At 42.0% G+C, this 9,855-nt stretch overlaps 1 long non-coding RNA gene across 1 annotated transcript in view; it reads left to right on the top strand.

Annotated features, from left to right (window-relative positions):
- Positions 1–888: 888 nt before the first annotated feature.
- Positions 889–9,855, top strand: part of LOC142150080 (uncharacterized) — a 493,307-nt gene continuing 484,340 nt past the window's right edge. The window contains exon 1 of the long non-coding RNA XR_012691002.1: positions 889–1,220. This is a non-coding gene — a long non-coding RNA (uncharacterized LOC142150080). The remainder of the gene's footprint in view (positions 1,221–9,855) is intronic.

Here is a 9,855-nt window from a genome sequence, read left to right as displayed (position 1 = left end):
CCAAACAAGTATCTGGACTGCGTAGTGGGGTGGCCCCGGTACCCAACTTGATACCGGGGCCACAATAAAATAAATACACCCTCCACGTGTCAGAATTCCACCAAACAAGTATCTGGACTGCGTAGTGGGGTGGCCCCGGTACCCAACTTGATACCGGGGCCACAATACCTCCTCCAAACATGCTACAGACAATTCGTCATTGAGATCCCATTAAGTATGTTAAAGACAGACAGGGTCCAAGTGTTATTAGTTGACTTTGTAAAGAAAAAAACTGTCCCTGTTGCACATAGTCGTGCAATGAAGACTTACTTTTTCATTTAAAGGCACGATCTTTCAAGTGTAGTGTTTGTAAGTCTAAGTCATATTATACTTTTGGTAAAATTGGTTTTTTTGGTTCCTCTTTATGTTAATTAATTAGTAATAGAATTAAAGTAGGAAATAGAATTAAATAGAATTAAAGTAGGAAATAGAGTGGTATAGAGTTGTAGTGTGGTATAGATAGAGTGGTCCACACAATATAATAATAAAACCCTCAACTGGTCTGAATTCCACCAAACAAGTATCTTGACTGCGTAGTGTGGTGGCCCCGGTACACAATTTGGTACCGAGGCCACAATATAATTAAAAAACCCTCCACGTGTCGGAATTCCACCAAACAAGTATCTGGACTGCATAGTGGGGTGGCCCCGGTACCCAATTTGATACCGGGGCCACAATACCTCCTCAAAACATGCTCCAGACAATTCGTCATTGACAGACCCCAGACAGACAGGGTCGTAGTGTTACTGTTTGACTTTGTAAACCCAAAAAAATGTCCCTGTTGCACTTGCACATAGTCGTGCAATCAAGACTGACTTTTTCATTTAAAGGCACGATCTTTCAAGTGTCAGAAAGAGAGAGAAGACACAGGAGAGGAGAGTTGTAGCTGGGGACCTGGGGTGGAAGCTCCCAGGCTCCCCCAGCATTGCCTGGAAGTCTGAGCGTGGTGACTGAGCCAGGGCAAGGAATGTGTGCCCTGGATGAGGGGGAGAACTCCATGCCACTATAGTGAACCCAAGAGAGAGGGGGACACTGCACATGGAAGAGGCCCTGGAGTGAGGGCTGCTACAAGAGGCATGGTAGCTGTAGTGTCAGATCCTGAGGCTGAGAGTACACAGAGTGACGTGTCAGAGCACAGGAGACATTATCCCCGCAGAGGAGGGATGAGCTGCAGTTGAGAGGTCTGCTGTTGAAATAGGACATGCACACTTTAACAAACCAATCATTTCAGCGACAGGGCCTACCAAACAACTTTGACTGAAATGATTGGTTTGTTTGGGCCCCCACACCAAAAAAGCTATTCATCTCTCCCTGTACAGACTAAACAGGCTCTACTGAGGCAAGATGTCGTCCTCATCCTCAACCTCTGATTCCTCTCCCCCTACAGTGTCTACTTCCTCCTCATCACACATTATCAATTCGTCCCCGCTGGACTCCACAACCACAGGTCCCTCTGTAGTATCTGGAGGGCAGTGCTGTACTTCATTGAGGAATTGATTATTCATTTTTATAAACATCATTTTTTCAACGTTGTGAGGAAGCAACCTCCTTCGCCGCTCACTGACCAGGTTCCCCGCTGCACTAAAAACTCTTTCCGAGTACACACTGGAGGGGGGACAACTCAGGTAAAATAGAGCCAGTTTGTACAGGGGCTTCCAAACTGCCTTTTTTTCCTGCCAGTAACAATATGGACTGTCTGACATGTCTACTTGGATGGTGTCAGCAAAGTAATCATCCACAATTTTTTCTATTGTGACAGCATCCAATGCAGCGAGAGTAGACATGTCTGCAATGGTTGGCAGGTCCTTCAGTCCGGACCAGATGTTATCAGCATCCCCGCCAGTGCCTCTTTTGGGAAAACTGAGCTTTTTCCTCGCAGCCATAGATGTGGAAGAAAATGAGGGTGGAGCTGTTGGCATGTCACGGTCCTCTTCAGAGGACAATCTCCTGACCAGCAGGTCTTTGCACCGCTGTAGATTTGTGTCCGCCGGAAACAGAGACACAACATACGCTTTAAACCGAGGATCGAGCACGGTGGCCAGAATGTATTCCTCTGACTTTAAAAGAGTGACCACCCTCGGATCCTGGCAAAGCGTACGAAGGGCTACATCCACAAGAGCTACATGCTTGCTGTAATCGCAATGGCTTACCAGCTCCTCCCTCACTTTCTCCAGCTGCTTCTGCAACAGCCTGATCAGGGGAATGACCTGACTCAAGCTGGCAGTGTCGGAACTGACTTCTCGTGTGGCAAGTTCAAATGGCTGCAGAACCTTGCACAACACGGAAATCAGTCTCCACTGCGCTTGACTCAGGCGCATCCCCACTCCTTTGCCTATGTCGTAGGTGGCTGTGTAGGCCTGAATGGCCTTTTGCTGCTCCTCCATCCTCTGCAGCATATAGAGGGTGGAGTTCCAGCGCGTCACAACCTCTTGTTTGAGGTGATGGCAGGGCAGGTTCAAGCTTTTCTGATGTGCCTCTAGTCTGCGGTAGGCACTGGCTGAATGCCGAAAGTGTCCAGCAATTTTGCGGGCCACCGCAAGCATCTCCTGCACACCCCTGTCACTCTTGAGGTAATGCTGCACCACCAAATTAATGGTGTGGGCAAAACATGGGACGTGCTGGAAATTGCCCATATTTAATGCCCGCACAATGTTACTGGCATTGTCTGACACCACAAATCCCCATGAGAGTCTAAGTGGGGTAAGCCACTGGGAGATAATTTCCCTCATTTTCTCTAATATGTTGGCAGCGTTGTGCCTCTTATTAAAGCCTGTAATGCACAATGTTGCCTGCCTTTGCATGAGCAGCCATTTTGTAGATGCTGCTACTGATGCAGCTGTTGCTGTTGCTGCGGAAGGGGATGCATCTACCCAGTGGGCTGTCACAGTCATATAGTCCTTCGTTTGCCCAGAACCACTTGTCCACATGTCCGTGGTTAAGTGGACAGTGGGTACAACCGCATTTTTAAGAGCACTGAGGACACTTGATCGTACTTCTCTGTACATTTTTGGTATCGCCTGCCTAGTGAAGTGGAATCTCGAGGGGATTTGGTACCGGGGACACAATACCTCCATCAACCCTCTAAATCCCACTCCACTGATGGCGGACACCGGGCGCACGTCTAACACCAACATTGCAGTTACAGCCGCAGTTATACGCTTTGCAATAGGGTGACTACTATCGTATTTGGTGGTCATGGCAAACGACTGTTGGACGGTCAATTGTTTGGTGAAAGACTTAGCGGTCTTACGACTTCCCCTCTGGGAAGATGACCGACTAACAGCAGCAACAGCAGCAGTGGCAGTAGTAGGCGTACCGCTGCAGGATTCCTCGGATGAATCCCGTATTGAGGAGGACTCAGTCTGGCTGGTGACTTGGGCTGCAGGACTGAATCTGATGGAGATTGTGGAGGAAGTTGACGAGGAGGGTGTTGCTGGTGTGTATCCAACTGGACCACGGGATTTAGGTGTCCCTGTACCGATGAGGGTCCTAGCCCCAGTTCCTGAACTAACCACTGAACTATGAAGGTTATTCAGGTGACGTATAAGGGAGGATGTTCCTAGGTGGGCAAGATCCTTACCCCTGCTTATTTGAGCTTTACATAAGCTACATATTGCCATACATTGGTTGTCTGGATTTGGATAAAAATAACTCCAGACCGAAGAGGTGCATTTTTTGGTCTTCTGACCAGGCATGACGATGGGCTTTTTCATCCCATGGACATCAGCTGTTTCCCCCCCTGGTGCCTCATTTACAATAACCACATCACCATCCTCATCATCAAGTTCCTCCACAGCGCCAGCTACATCATCAATAGCCTCCTCCCGAGCCACCTCTTCCCGTACAGTGATGGGAAGGTCAGGCTTGACAACCACCAACACGCTTGGACTCGCCTTGGGGATTTGTGATAATTTCTCTTTAGAAGGCAGAGTTGTTTGCTGTTTTGTTGCTGACAGCATAACTCTCTTCAATTTTTTGTAGGGGGGGGGAGGAGGAGGAGGGCTAAGATCCGTGGGTGAAGCTGAACCACTAGTCATGAACACGGGCCAGGGCCTAAGCCGTTCCTTGCCACTCCGTGTCGTAAATGGCATATTGGCAACTTTACGTTTCTCCTCAGATGATTTTAAGTTTCTCTTTTTGCTACTTTTTCTTAACTTGGGCTTTTTGGATTTTACATGCCCGGTACTACGAGATTGGGCATCGGGCTTGGAAGACGACGTTGATGGCATTTCATCGTCTATGTCATGACTAGTGGCAGCAGCTTCAGCATTAGGAGGAAGTGGGTCTTGATCTTTCCCTACTTTATCCTCCAAATTTTTGGTCTCCATTATATGTAGCACAAGATACTGCAGAATGTGTGAACTTGGTAATATTGCAGTACCAATGGACTTATAATGCTGGATTGGTTTTGCAAATTTGGTTATAATTATTATATATATTTTTTTTTTTTTAAATTTTTTATTTTTTTTTACTTTTTTTTTATTTTTTACAAACTTGGGAATAATGGGGAAATAACTATGCCCTTAGAAGCACAGAGCACAGGACACAGCACCACTGGACTGAACAGGACACGGCACAGGACCCAGCAGCACTACGGAACTCAGCAGGACAGAGCACAGGACACAGCACCACTGGACTGATACTGCAGAATGTGTAAACTTTGTAATATTGCAGTACCACTGGACTTTTACTGCTGAATGTGTGAACTTGGTAATATTGCAGTACCAATGGACTTATAATGCTGGATTGGTTTTGCAAATTTGGTTATAATTATTATATATATTTTTTTTTTTTTTAATTTTTTATTTTTTTTTACTTTTTTTTTATTTTTTACAAACTTGGGAATAATGGGGAAATAACTATGCCCTTAGAAGCACAGAGCACAGGACACAGCACCACTGGACTGAACAGGACACGGCACAGGACCCAGCAGCACTACGGAACTCAGCAGGACAGAGCACAGGACACAGCACCACTGGACTGATACTGCAGAATGTGTAAACTTTGTAATATTGCAGTACCACTGGACTTTTACTGCTGAATGTGTGAACTTGGTAATATTGCAGTACCAATGGACTTATAATGCTGGATTGGTTTTGCAAATTTGGTTATAATTATTATATATTTTTTTTTTTTTTTAATTTTTTTATTTTTTTTTACTTTTTTTTTATTTTTTACAAACTTGGGAATAATGGGGAAATAACTATGCCCTTAGAAGCACAGAGCACAGGACACAGCACCACTGGACTGAACAGGACACGGCACAGGACCCAGCAGCACTACGGAACTCAGCAGGACAGAGCACAGGACACAGCACCACTGGACTGATACTGCAGAATGTGTAAACTTTGTAATATTGCAGTACCACTGGACTTTTACTGCTGAATGTGTGAACTTGGTAATATTGCAGTACCAATGGGCTTATACTGCAGGATTGGTTGTGAAAATTTTGTGGTAATTAAAAAATATTAAAGTAGTTTTTGGTATTTTATAAAAAAAACTTTTTTTTATTTTTTTAAACACAGGGGAATATTGGGGAAATAACTATGCCCTTAGAAGCACAGAGCACAGGACACAGCACCACTGGACTGAACAGGACACAGCACAGGACCCAGCAGCACCACTGACCTCAGAAGGACAGAGCACAGCACACAGCACCACTGGACTGATACTGCAGAACACAGCACAGCACAGCACAGCACAGCACTAAACAGCACAGCACTAAACAGCACAGAACTAAACAGCACAGAACTAAACAGCACAGAGGACCACCTAACACACCCTCCCTCTACCCTGATCAATGCCCGAGTGAAGATGGCGGCGACTAGCGGGGAATTTATAGGATCCGAGTATCGCGAGATCCGACAACGGGATTATGAGTCAGAGCCTCAGTTTCACTTTTGAATTTGGCGCCAATACCCGGATCTGTCTCGGATCCGACTCGGATCCGCAACGTTCGGGTGGGCTCGGATTTCAGAAATCCGAGCGCGCTCATCCCTAGTGTGCACCCGCTCCCAAACCGCTTTACCAAGCTTTGTGCTGTTTGAGAGGGGAGAACCATGATTTTTTTTATTTTACATTATTTATTAATTTATCTGCTGTACATGCCTGTTGCGACTGATACTCATACTTGCCAACTTTTAAAACATGTCCTCCAGGAGCTCTCGGAGGACAGGTCATGTGACAAGTCTTGGAGTGTGTGGTGACTCTGTTGTATCACCATAGCCTCCTCCCCTACTGTATAAAAACCCTGAATTTCATGGAACTGAATAGCAGGGGTAGGGCTTAAAGATGCAATTGCGTCATTAAGCCCCGCCTCCACAAGTCTCTGTGAGGTTGCCACGTCTTCCAGGAGTCCGGGAGGAGTCCCCAAAATTCGGGAGCCTCCTGGAAGTTTCTGGCAGAGTAGGAAAGTATGCTGATACTTAAGTGTATCTTGCACACTGGCCCATAAGGCAGAGATAGAGCTGTGTTTGTGCAATTTGCATAGTATTCGCACGGATCTTGGAATGCTGTGTAAATTATGGGATGCAATTTACACTTATGATTTCAATGTAAATTGCATGCGACTCTACACCAGGCCCTCAGTGTATTAAGACACTTGTCCTCTAACATGCTAAATCCATCTTACTATCTTGCTTCCTTTTCCTGACCTACTATAATGTTTATTTTTCTACCAGCTCCCTCTACTTAACAATATCTAATACATTAAGAAGTTAAATTTCATACATTATTATTTGCTGTTATTTTATTCGCTCATTGATAACAACTGTCACCTCAAAAAATGCATTGCATCTGAATGTGTAATTGTGCAAAAAGATCTTGCAAGCTTCAACATTTACATATCACACCCAAGAAGGCTGAGAACTCTTTGTAATAAGAAAATAAGCCTTTGTTGTACATTTGCTTCTAGTAAGTGTTTATTGAATGCAATTAAATTGTTTTAGTAATGGTGCTGGTTCTGCTAGCTACTGCTTTCCACTGCTTAGAATTTATGGCTTTTTCAGTATGTTTAACATTATTGTTTAACAAGTTTATTCAATACTTTCATCCAAACATTGGCAAGCTTATATAAACATGTATAAACGTCCAACATTAATACAATTAGACTACTTTATATTTATCCTTTCTAATAATTTTTCCTAAACACAAAACAATAATAATTCCCAATTGTTTTAAGTGACACTGTGTATTTTATCCAAATAGGATAATGCATAATATATACATGATCACCTGATTACATTTGAAACACTGGAAATATAAATATGGAATGTTCACTTTATGCTTTTTTAAGTAATTTTGACAAAGACAGAGAAATAGCTTTGTAGTATACATGAGAGGTATACAGTATATATGTTTTGACATCATTATTTTCTAAATACCTACTCAGCAACATATGTACATGCAGAGTTAACATTACCTCCTTACTGATCACACACACTGTAGGTTTTTGTAGACGGCTTTAGTCCCTAACTAATGTTAATTAAAGTAGGTCAAATAAGACAGGCATTTATGCAAAGAACCTGGTTTTCATTCACAAGACAAACAATTTGCTGTTAACCTAAAAAGGAAAAAGAAAATGAAAACCAAAAATATACAAAACAAAAAAATAATGTCTACCGTTGTTTCTAGGTTTTATAAATATGTATATTTTATACTCCTATACTAGTGTCGCTCATAATTTTTTTATGTAACTTTCTGGACTTGCACTAATTGGCTCAAAGAAACTATAGGGAGAGTCATGGTAAAAACATATATTCTATTTATGTTAGTGTAATACTTCAAATAAATAAAAAGATACTGCGATCATAACAGTGTTATGCATATTTAGTCTTTTATTAGTAATCCTAGTCCTAGCTAACAACCATTTTATATAAAAAAACAATATTGTTTTATAAAGTTTGTGGTGCTCCAGTATCCTGGAGTCTGATATATAACTGGATAACGTCAAGTATAACTGGTAAAGCCAAGAAAAATTCTGACCATGTTCAGTTATAATAATTTAGCCACTGAGGCCAGTATTTCATTGAAGTCAGTGGCTGCTGTTTTGTCTTATATTGGCTCACTAAGCATCTTACACATATGCAAAGAAATAAGGTTATCTTTGCACAATGACTTTTGGCAATGCTTCACTGAATATTTATGGTTTGCTAAAATATTCATGCTTTTAACTGTATTTTCCCATTGGGGCCTGTCATGTCTCACGGCAAATACTGTTCTATTAAACAGCAAAGCAAAACCTTATAAGAGGGATATAGCTATTTTCAAATAACAGTAGTAGTTTCTCCTTTTACTTTAGCATTAAGCTGGCTAATTATTAAATTAGATCATTTTTCATCATATTAAAGCATTAACATGCCTGTGAGTAACAATCTATCCAATATCATCAAATGTCTATGACCAAGTCAACAGCTGAATGAAGAAGGTGAATTGTCCCAATTGTAAAGCGCAACGGAATTTGGGGGCGCTATTTAAAAAAATGTTGATGATGATGATGTAACTGTGTGATTAAAGTCTAATGATCATCAACATCTGTTTTATGTGCAATGGCTGCAAATGCCATCCTTCCCTGTTAGTTCAATGCTCCCATCTAGGACAAGACCAGCATTTCCACAGATACGGAATTAAGAAATCGTACCTAAGAATATTTGCTTGTAAAAGGCCATCATGTCATATTATATTCTTATTTATCTTATGCATATTGATAATACAGCTTTTCAAGTATAGATATAAACATGGATACAGATCCATTGTTCAAACTCATAGATCAGTGTTTGATCTTAGTACATTCAAGGCCTTGGCTGTGGTAAGTAGTGAAGCTTGTCTCATGCTGTGTAATTCTAAGAGCAGTAGAGATTATGGTTTGTCTTCCTCCTTGCCTCTTTTCCTGTACTGAGACTGTACTTCTCATACAGTGACTATAAAAGGAAGTGCAGATGACACTTAGGGGCATATTCAATTAGGTTTCCGGTTCGCGGTAACGCCCTGGAACGAGATGCAAAGTCAATCCACAGTACCGCAGTAACGAGGATTTTCTTGCGCACCCCATAGGGTTGCGTAGGAAAATCCGTGTTATTGTGGTACCGTATTACCATAAATACTGCTCACTTTCCACGGTAACATGCGTTACCGCGGACTGGAAACCTAATGGAATATGCCCCTTAGATCAGTCACTGCCGACAGTCAGCATATGAGAAGTTGAAAACTTGGAGTATAAATAGTGGGGGTAGAAAAGTAGTATTGTCTCTCACATATACCTACTTGACTCATGGTGCCAGTCACAAGCTCACTGTTCACACAGTACACTTGATGCAAGTGGATACATTATTTGATTAGACTTTGTCATTTGTACTTTCACTTTAATCACTGTCTGAGAAGCGTGATGACACTACAGCGGTACTAGAATACACTCGCACACATACACTCCTTAAATGATTTTGCTTTCCACACATCAAAATGCAGCACAAACTCAGTGTCTTCCAAATTCTTCAAATTGATAATTATGGTTATAGTAATGAGTGGTTTTCTTAAAATAATCATGTACATTTATAGTTTCTTATCCTGCTATACACTGTTTGATGTGCTGTTTGCTCAGCTGGTACTCTTGTAATATACTCCTCGCCATGCTATTAAAACACTGCCTGAGTTCAGTGACTGTAAATACCATGCAATTAAACTAATATACCCTGTAATTTACTGCCATTCAGTTACTTGTTTGCATTATTTAGTATTGTAAATACCTGTTCATTGAAGAGATAAGATACTTAATCTCTGGTAATATACATACATAAAATGTAGGGATGTGCACCGGCCACT

This window comes from Mixophyes fleayi, chromosome 4, assembly GCF_038048845.1.
Source record: "Mixophyes fleayi isolate aMixFle1 chromosome 4, aMixFle1.hap1, whole genome shotgun sequence".
In the NCBI taxonomy this organism is placed as follows: domain Eukaryota; kingdom Metazoa; phylum Chordata; class Amphibia; order Anura; family Limnodynastidae; genus Mixophyes; species Mixophyes fleayi.
Note: the sequence above shows the minus strand (reverse complement) of the source record. Positions and strands in the feature narration are given on the sequence as shown.